Genomic DNA, 10,053 nt, shown 5'->3' with positions numbered 1-10,053 from the left:
GGCATAGATCTCTTGTACGTTGCACCAACATTCTTTAAGCCAAAGGGCATCACTCAATAACATAATGTTCCCCAAGATGTATTGAATATGGTCTTCTCCATATCGTCGGGTGCCATCTTGATCTGATTATAATTGGAAAATTCATCCATAAACGAAAAGACTTTGAATTTAGTTGTATTGTCTACCATGATATCAATGTGTGGTATAGAAGAATCATCTTTCACACTGGCTTTGTTCAAATCTCTGTAATCAACAAACATGCGGACTTTTCCATCTTTCTTCGGAACGGGCACAATATTGGCCACCCATTACGGCTATTTAGAGGTAACAAGGAAACCAACATCAATTTGCTTTTGCACTTCCTCCTTAATCTTCACCGCCATATCAGGATGCGTTCTTCTCAACTTTTGCTTGATCGACGGACGTTCTAGCTTCAAAGGCAATCTATACTCCACAATATTAGAATCCAAACCAGACATATCTTGATAGGACCAAGCAAACACATCAAAATACTCTCGAAGAAGATCAATCAACCCCTTTTAGCTTCTGGACACAGATGATACCCAATCTTGACTTCCTTCACATCATCTTCGGAACCCAAGTTGACTAATTCAATCTTCTCTTCACACGAATGAATGGCTTTTTCCTCGTGCTCAAGCAAAGGGGATAACTCATCAGATACTTCTTCATCATCATTCTCTTCCTCAATATCAAATACAGGGAAATCAAAGTTTGGAGAGAGAGTAGGATTATTACATTCAATGGGTTTGAGAACCAAACCTCCATAATGATTTGATATTTTGATTTTAGAGAAGCGGAGTGCTGTCATACCCCAAAATTCGCCCCACCCTTCACATAATCATATAGGTCACTAACCCTAGACATTTTCATATCATTTTCATCCATACATTTCATTTGAATAAACATGGTTCAACAAGAGGCGACACGTGACTTGAATTCATTCGTTTCATGGCGCATTGATGCATTTGGTCAGTCATTTCATTCAACCATGATTTAATACGAGTTACAAGTCTTGTGATCGTCGGGGTTCATTGGTTCACTGCATGTGGTTATCCTATTTATCTTTTCATCATTTGCATCTTAATATTTTTCCATTAATCTCAGTTTCAAACATATTTTGATTTCAATTCAAGAAAGTCGAATGGATTTTGTCCGAGTTAATTTTGATTCAAATTGATGTTTGGAAATTCGGGTCGACTTTTGGAATTTTAAGCATGGTAGAATTTTATTTCTTTTTTCTATTGGGTCATTTTCTTGATTTGTGATCAAGCCCATTTTTTAGTTAAAGCCCATTCACCTTTTTATCCCATTTAACCATCTAACTCTTCAATATTCATTATTATCCATGTCCATTTAAACCAAATTAACCAAATCCATATTTCATTCATAATCCAATTTCAAAAACCAAATCCATATTTCATGTTATATCCAATATTCATTCCAATCCATTTACAAAAACCATTTGATCCAATAACATGCATAATTTCCATAAGGAAGATATAATGTCTTGCGTGTTGAAGCAAAAGCGCTTTTTAGAAGTCTTTGGTATTTACTTTTCGCATTGCCAAACTAACATCAAGAAAACAAAATATAAAAATGATTCACAACAACAACTTGACAATTCCACAATGGACTCACTTTATATTTCAAGCTAACCGCCAAATCCCACAAAACCAGCAATCCAAAGTAAATTCTACTTTGGCTAACCCAAATGTCTCAAACAATAACTTCAAATTCGCCCCATTACCATCATCAGTGTTACCTTCACTGAACGAATTCCAGAACACGATCAATAAATATGTCAAGAAAATTCTTATCATCACTCCTTCGAACGTGCATATCACATTCCACTACCTCACAATGCCACGCCCAAACCCTCCTTCAATCTCTACTTCCAAACGTTACTCTTGAAACAGAACTCTTATTATCCTACACAAAATTAAGCCACAACCAAATGGAGGCATCTCCGTAACCAACAAGCTACCAAAATGCGGACAATCAAACCGCCACAAGTAGCAAAACAAAACATACGGCAACACCGTCAGTGCAGACCTGCAATACATCACTAACAATTAACCCAAAAGAAAAAGGATAAATAGATGAACAAGAAGTGATAAAAGACACAGCAGGATGAATCATTAATCATAGCAGATGATGCAACTGTTAAAGATATGGAGGGAGTAGTTGTGGCTCATGTTGCTGACCTACTGAAAGTTCCTGCAATATTTGTAAATGTTGTGACTGATATCATTGACGGTAACAAACCAACTGCCGAAGAATGCCTCCAGAATTTAGCCTCTGTAACAACTTCAAACACCTTCAGAATCTATTTTCCTTATCCTCCAACATCTCTTCAACCAACCTAAAGGCTAACTGAATTCTCCCTTCCCACCTGTCAAAACAAACTAAAAACAAACTCGAACCGAATTCAACAAACTCTAACTACTTCCAACTGCCATAACCAACCATCTCTCTAACCTTACTCTCCTATAAGAACCACCCTCCGTCACCATTCAATCGATTCTTCTTCTCTAACACAACCTGCAAAATTCAGAAAAGGAACTCTTCAATCCCTAACACAACTTGACTCCTCTTCTCACACGGCTTCACCCTCAACCAATCTCCCAGTCGATTCTCCATCACCTTCAACTGAATTCTCAGCCTTCAATCCTCAATTGCTTCCTCATCGTGACATAGCCGTTTCTTCAACCTAGATTCTCTTCACGGTAAGAACCTACAAATGAAGGTCGAAGCTCCGTCTCAAATGGAAGCCAAGATGTAACGGAAACAGAAACGCGCAGAAGAAGGGAAGAAAAGACGAAAACAAATAGAAAATAGAAAATGCAGAAGAGGAAAGGAGGCATGCCTGTTCATGCGTGCGAGTCCAAACTAACCATCCTTGGCGTCAACTCAATCCACAACGCAACATTCTCCATCTCAGAACCACAACAGCGATACGCAACGCATCGACAATGATGATCGAATCATGGACAAAAGCGACGACATTGAATTTCTCGTAGAGCTTCTGAATCGATCGTGTATCACCAACTTTAGTCTTTTCCACAACGCGATTCAAGACGCGACAACATCGACGAACGAATTAACAACCGATACATCACGCCTCTGAGTCATCGCGTCAAAATCGTCCGGTGAGTTTTCTCTCGTCGTCCTCGTCCGTCCATGCGCGTTTTTAATTTTGGATTCGATTCAATGATAAGGATCGGCCACGAGTTCCATTAAGTCTTCTTGATTCTTCGCGAATAAATAATTTTGTTTGATCTTTCTCCGTATTCGCGAGCGTTGGTGCCAAATCGATTTGAGTTGGGATCCCGAGTTCTTGCGAGTGAGGGTGTTGTGCCGTGAAGAAGCGTCGGCGTTTGGCCTGGAATTTTTGAAGTGAAGGGATATGGATTTTGGATCGTGTTCTTGGCACCATGTGTGTTCAGACGGAGATTCAATGGGACGAGATGCATCGAACACGGTTTTGGTCTATTTTGGGGGAACCTTGGGCCTTTGGCCCAAGCGGTTATCCTTCATAATCCACTTCACCCCCCGTTGGCTTAAACCCCCCAGGCCCATGTTCTTCTTAATCCACCCATAATCCACTTTCTAATCATGTTAATTTATGTTAACTCCGTTAATTATGATTAGTATTGCCAATGTTTTTTTCTTATTAGGGTAAATGAGGGTTTCTTGATCTTTTTGTTAATTAGGATTAACCTCATTTTATTGACTAAGTAGGTTAATTCATAGTTAATTAGGTGGAATTAGATTTAAAAATTAGGTTTATTTTGATTTTAGGATTTTTTTAGAATTAAGTCAACATTAGTCATTAGATTTTGGTTATTTCACTTTGTGAATTTTTGTTGAGATTAATATGGTTGATGTGGATTGTATCATGACAGAGCATACAAGCAAGTGAACCGTAGCGCGCGAACGTCAATGTTATTCAGTAAAAACAACCAAACAAATACGCCATTTTTGAGCCGAACTATGAAGATCTGACTTCCCTATTGCACGTATAGGGATACATAGGCACGAGGGCCCAAATCCTTGGCAAGCACACTAACTTAAAACTTATTTATTCTCTCCTCTCATTCCCGATAGCAAGCAACTTACAGATAAATAAACATCCATATGCATTTGATACGAGCAACTAGTTCCCATGGGGTACCATGGATGTGAGGGTTGCTAATACCTTCCCATTTGCATTACCGACTTCCGAATCCGCTCTTGGTTGCAAGACCATTTCTCTCATTTAGGGTTTTATCGCTATTTTCCCTTTCCTTTGGAATAAATAAATTCCGGTGGCGACTCTGTATTTTTTGCGGTGCTTCAGCTGGCGACCCTGCTGGGGACAATATGGAGTTCCCATAAGCGAGTCAAGCCTAGCTTGCCTGTATCGTTTTTTTGGATTGTTTACTTCTGTTATTGCTTGCTTTATTTATCCATTCCCGTTATATATTCCTATTATATATTATCCTACTTTGATCTTGTGGGATAGGTAGTATAGAGTGAGGAGCCCAATACACAGGCTTAAAGAGTTCACATAAGATAGGAGGGACTTCGTGTTGACCTATCAGATGTAGTTGTCATGAGAGGGAGACACGAACATCCCACTTGGAATATATTTTTTTTGGAGTTTTGGTGGCACGTGAGTCACGTTCGCGCTGACAGCCATGAAGGAGAATTTCCATCCAAGGCGCAGCGGAATTTAAAAATTTCTCCATTCAGTGATCCTTACGAATGGGCATGATCAATGAAAGAATTGTTACCTCTTATGGCGATTCAAACCTTTGGTGAAGATCTCTTGTAACGATCAAAACCTTGGATACAAATCCACGGAGGGATCACGAACGTTGAACGATGACAACGTCTCTACTCAGTCCACACGAACGGGTTCCTTCAATCTCAGTGCTAGCTGGTACGAATGAAGGCTTTGAGTGAGAGAGAGAGGGAAACGAAATTCCAAGTCTTCACTTGAGTTTTAGTCTGACTGACAATGCTTCTACCCAAGGGTTCTATTTATAGAACCACTTGTGTGAGTTTCAAGCTAAAAGCCCACTTAAGTGTATTTTGGCCCATATCTCATAATATGCCAAAATCACTTAAGTATTTGGTACCTTACCCTATTTCGTATTCCATTTAAGTGCACCGTACCTTACGGTGTTCCTTAGTTACTTTATTTCTCATCAATCTGTCCTTTGTGTGTGACCCTGTAGGTTTTTGCGACGTTGGCAATTATATTAAATCACACATTTAACATAATAAACAGTGAGCGGTATCTAGCAACACATCACTGCTACCCAAGTCACGAAAATGTCATGTGATCTGACAAAACCTCCTGTGATAATAATTATGTGTATAATTACCCCTTTACCCTTATGTCTATATTGAACACAAGGTATAAACCGTGTCATCCTTGTCCAGTTCAATATTGGGCCCATGGGTATTTATCCTGTTACGCAGGATGGGCAAATTCCACCTAGGTCACTCATGTCCCTCAGCATGCTTCGTGGAGTACCCATCAAATGTCTTTATGGTTATCCAGTTACGGACAATGTTGGATCAGCAATAAAGCACTCGACTCTACATCTAGGATTCATAGTGGTTTCAGGTCGAAGAGTGGTATACACCATTATCACCATGAGAATAACTTATGACACTTTGCATAACTTTCTATATAGTATTCTCATAGCGGGTCAATCCGGTATAAGTATTACTCTTAATATTCATACCTATGTTTAAGACTTGATAACTCTTTATCCATGATCCATGAGATGTGATCAGCAGTCTACAAACATAATAGTCTTAATGCTTTAATGTTATCCCACTTTACACTAAATCTCGACTACGGATACTTTAAGAATAGTGTCCTTATGTTTAATGTGCTCTCATGATTAAGTCACACTTAATACATTAAACAGACTATCTATTCCAAGGACTTTATTAATCAACCATAATAAAGAAAAATCCTTTTTATTAATTAATAAATAATTCACGGTAAGAACCTGCAAATGAAGGTCGAAGCTCCGTCTCAAATGGAAGCCAAGATGTAACGGAAACAGAAGCGTGCAGAAGAAGGGAAGAAAAGACAAAAACAAACAGAAAATAGAAAACGCAGAAGAGGAAAGGAGGCATGCATGTTCATGCGTGCGAGTCCAAACTAACCATCCTTGGCGTCAACTCAATCCACAATGCAACATTCTCCATCTCGAAACCACAATAGCGATACGCAACGCATCGACAATGATGATCGAATCATGGACAAAAGCGACGACATTGAATTTCTCGTAGAGCTTCTGAATCGATCGTGTATCACCAACTTTAGTCGTTTCCGCAACGCGATTCAGGACGCGACAACATCGACGAACGAATTAACAACGGATACATCACGCCTCTGAGTCATCGCGTCAAAATCGTCCGGTGAGTTTTCTCTCGTCGTTCTCGTTCGTCCATGCGCGTTTTTAATTTTGGATTCGATTCAATGATAAGGATCGGCCGCGAGTTCCATTAAGTCTTCTTGATTCTTCGCGAATAAAGAATTTTGTTTGATCTTTCTCCGTATTCGCGAGCGTTGGTGCCAAATCGATTTGAGTTTGGATCTCGAGTTCTTGCGAGTGAGGGTGTTGTGCCGTGAAGAAGCGTCGGCGTTTGGCCTGGAATTTTTGAAGTGAAGGGATATGGATTTTGGATCGTGTTCTTGGCAGCATGTGTGTTCAGACGGAGATTCAATGGGACGAGATGCATCGAACCCGGTTTTGGTTTGTTTTGAGCGAAGCTTGGGCCTTTGGCCCAAGCGGTTATCCTTCATTATCCACTTCACCCCATGTTGCCTTAAACCCCCCAGGACCATGTTCTTCTTAATCCACCCATAATCCACTTTCTAATCATGTTAATTTATGTTAACTCCGTTAATTATGATTAGTATTGCCACTGTTTTTTTCTTATTAGGGTAAATGAGGGTTTCTTGATCTTTTTGTTAATTAGGATTAACCTCATTTTATTGACTAAGTAGGTTAAATCATAGTTAATTAGGTGGGATTAGATTTAAATATTAGGTTTATTTTGATTTTAGGATTTTTTTAGAATTAAGTCAACATTAGTTTACCATGCCATGATTAGATTTTAGTCATTAGATTTTGGTTATTTCACTTTGTGAATTTTAGTTGAGATTAAATTGGTTCATGTGGATTGTATCATGACAGAGCATACAAGCAAGTGAAGAGTAGCGCGCGAACGTCAATGTTATTCAGTAAAAACAACCAAACAAATACGCCATTTTTGAGCCGAACTATGAAGATCTGACTTCCCTATTGCACGTATAGGGATACATAGGCACGAGGGCCCAAATCCTTGGCAAGCACACTAACTTAAAACTTATTTATTCTCTCCTCTCATTCCCGATAGCAAGCAACTTACAGATAAATAAACATCCATATGCATTTGATACGAGCAACTGGTTCCCATGGAGTACCATGGATGTGAGGGTTGCTAATACCTTCCCATTTGCATTACCGACTTCCGAATCCGCTCTTGGTTGCAAGACCATTTCTCTCATTTGGGGTTTTATCGCTATTTTCCCTTTCCTTTAGAATAAATAAATTCCGGTGGCGACTCTGTATATTTTGCGGTGCTTCAGCTGGCGACTCTGCTGGGGACAATATGGAGTTCCCATAAGCGAGTCAAGCCTAGCTTGCCTGTATCGTTTTTTTGGATTGTTTACTTCTGTTATTGCTTGCTTTATTTATCCATTCCCGTTATATATTCCTATTATATATTATCCTGCTTTGATCTTGTGGGATAGGTAGTATAGAGTGAGGAGCCCAATACACAGGCTTAAAGAGTTCACATAAGATAGGAGGGACTTCGTGTTGACCTATCAGATGTAGTTGTCATGAGAGGGAGACACGAACATCCCACTTGGAATATATTTTTTTTGGAGTTTTGGTGGCACGTGAGTCACGTTCGCGCTGACAGCCATGAAGGAGAATTTCCATCCAAGGCGCAGCGGAATTTAAAAATTTCTCCATTCAGTGATCCTTACGAATGGGCATGATCAATGAAAGTATCGTTACCTCTTATGGCGATTCAAACCTTTGGTGAAGATCTCTTTTAACGATTAAAACCTTGGATACAAATCCACGGAGCGATCACGAACGTTGAACGATGATAACGTCTCTACTCAGTCCACATGAACGGGTTCCTTCAATCTCAGTGCTAGCTGGTACGAATGAAGGCTTTGAGTGAGAGAGAGAGAGGGAAACGAAATTCCAAGTCTTCATTTGAGTTTTAGTCTGAGTGACAATGCTTCTACCCAAGGGTTCTATTTATAGAACCACTTGTGTGGGCTTCAAGCTAAAAGCCCACTTAAGTGTATTTTGGCCCATATCTCATAATATGCCAAAATCACTTAAGTATTTGGTACCTTACCATATTTCGTAATTCACTTAAGTGCACCGTACCTTACGGTGTTCCTTAGTTACTCTATTTCTCATCAATCCGTCCTTTGTGTGTGACCCTGTAGGTTTTCGCGACGTTGGTAATTATATTAAATCACGCATTTAACATAATAAACAGTGAGCGGTATCTAGCAACACATCACTGCTACCCAAGTCACGAAAATGTCATGTGATCTGACAAAACCTCCTGTGATAATAATTATGTGTATAATTACCCCTTTGCCCTTATGTCTATATTGAACACAAGGTATAGACCGTGTCATCCTTGTCCAGTTCAATATTGGGCCCATAGACATTTATCCTGTTACGCAGGATGGGCAAATTCCATCTAGGTCACTCATGTCCCTCAGCATGCTTCGTGGAGTACCCATCAAATGTCTTTATGGTTATCCAGTTACGGACAATGTTGGATCAGCAATAAAGCACTCGAATCTACATCTAGGATCCATAGTGGTTTCAGGTCGAAGAGTGGTATACACTATTATCACCATGAGAATAACTTATGACACTTTGCATAACTTTCTATATAGTATTCTCATAGCTGGTCAATCCGGTATAAATATTACTCTTAATATTCATACCTATGTTTAAGACTTAATAACTCTTTATCCATGATCCATGAGATGTGATCATCAGTCTACAAACATAATAGTCTTAATGCTTTAATGTTATCCCACTTCACACTAAAGCACGACTACGGATACTTTAAGAATAATGTCCTTATGTTTAATGTGCTCTCATGATTAAGTCACACTTAATACATTAAACGGACTATCTATTCCAGGGACTTTATTAATAAACCATAATAAAGAAAAAGCCTTTTTATTAATTAATAAATAATTCACGCTAAGAACCTGCAAATGAACGTCGAAGCTCCGTCTCAAATGGAAGCCAAGATGTAACGGAAACAGAAGCGCGCAGAAGAAGGGAAGAAAAGACAAAAACAAACAGAAAATAGAAAACGCAAAAGAGGAAAGGAGGCATGCATGTTCATGCGTGCGAGTCCAAACTAACCATCCTTGGCGTCTACTCAATCCACAACGCAACATTCTCCATCTCGGAACCACAACAGCGATACACAACGCATCGACAATGATGATCGGATCATGGACAAAAGCGACGACATTGAATTTCTCGTAGAGCTTCTGAATCGATCGTGTATCACCAACTTTAGTCTTTTCCGCAACGCGATTCAAGACGCGACAACATCGACGAACGAATTAACAACGGATACATCACGCCTCTAAGTCATCGCGTAAAAATCGTCCGGTGAATTTTCTTTTGTCGTCCTCGTCCGTCCATGCACATTTTTATTTTGGATTCGATTCAATGATAAGGATTGGCCGCGAGTTCCATTAAGTCTTCTTGATTCTTCGCGAATAAAGAATTTTGTTTGATCTTTCTCTGTATTCGCGAGCGTTGGTGCCAAATCGATTTGAGTTTGGATCCCGAGTTCTTGCGAATGAGGGTGTTGTGCCGTGAAGAAGCGTCGGCGTTTGGCCTGGAATTTTTGAAGTGAAGGGATATGGATTTTGGATCGTGTTCTTGGCACCATGTGTGTTCAGACGGA

General features: G+C 39.6%; 1 long non-coding RNA gene across 1 annotated transcript; it reads right to left on the bottom strand.

Annotated features, from left to right (window-relative positions):
- Positions 1–1,535: 1,535 nt before the first annotated feature.
- LOC127075389 (uncharacterized) lies at positions 1,536–3,496 on the bottom strand. Its single transcript, XR_007786425.1, has 3 exons — positions 2,916–3,496; positions 2,226–2,755; positions 1,536–2,073 (listed from the first exon to the last, which is right to left on the bottom strand). It is a non-coding gene; the product is annotated as an uncharacterized LOC127075389 (long non-coding RNA).
- Positions 3,497–10,053: the final 6,557 nt, after the last annotated feature.

This window comes from Lathyrus oleraceus, chromosome 4, assembly GCF_024323335.1.
Source record: "Lathyrus oleraceus cultivar Zhongwan6 chromosome 4, CAAS_Psat_ZW6_1.0, whole genome shotgun sequence".
NCBI lineage: Eukaryota > Viridiplantae > Streptophyta > Magnoliopsida > Fabales > Fabaceae > Lathyrus > Lathyrus oleraceus.
Note: the sequence above shows the minus strand (reverse complement) of the source record. Positions and strands in the feature narration are given on the sequence as shown.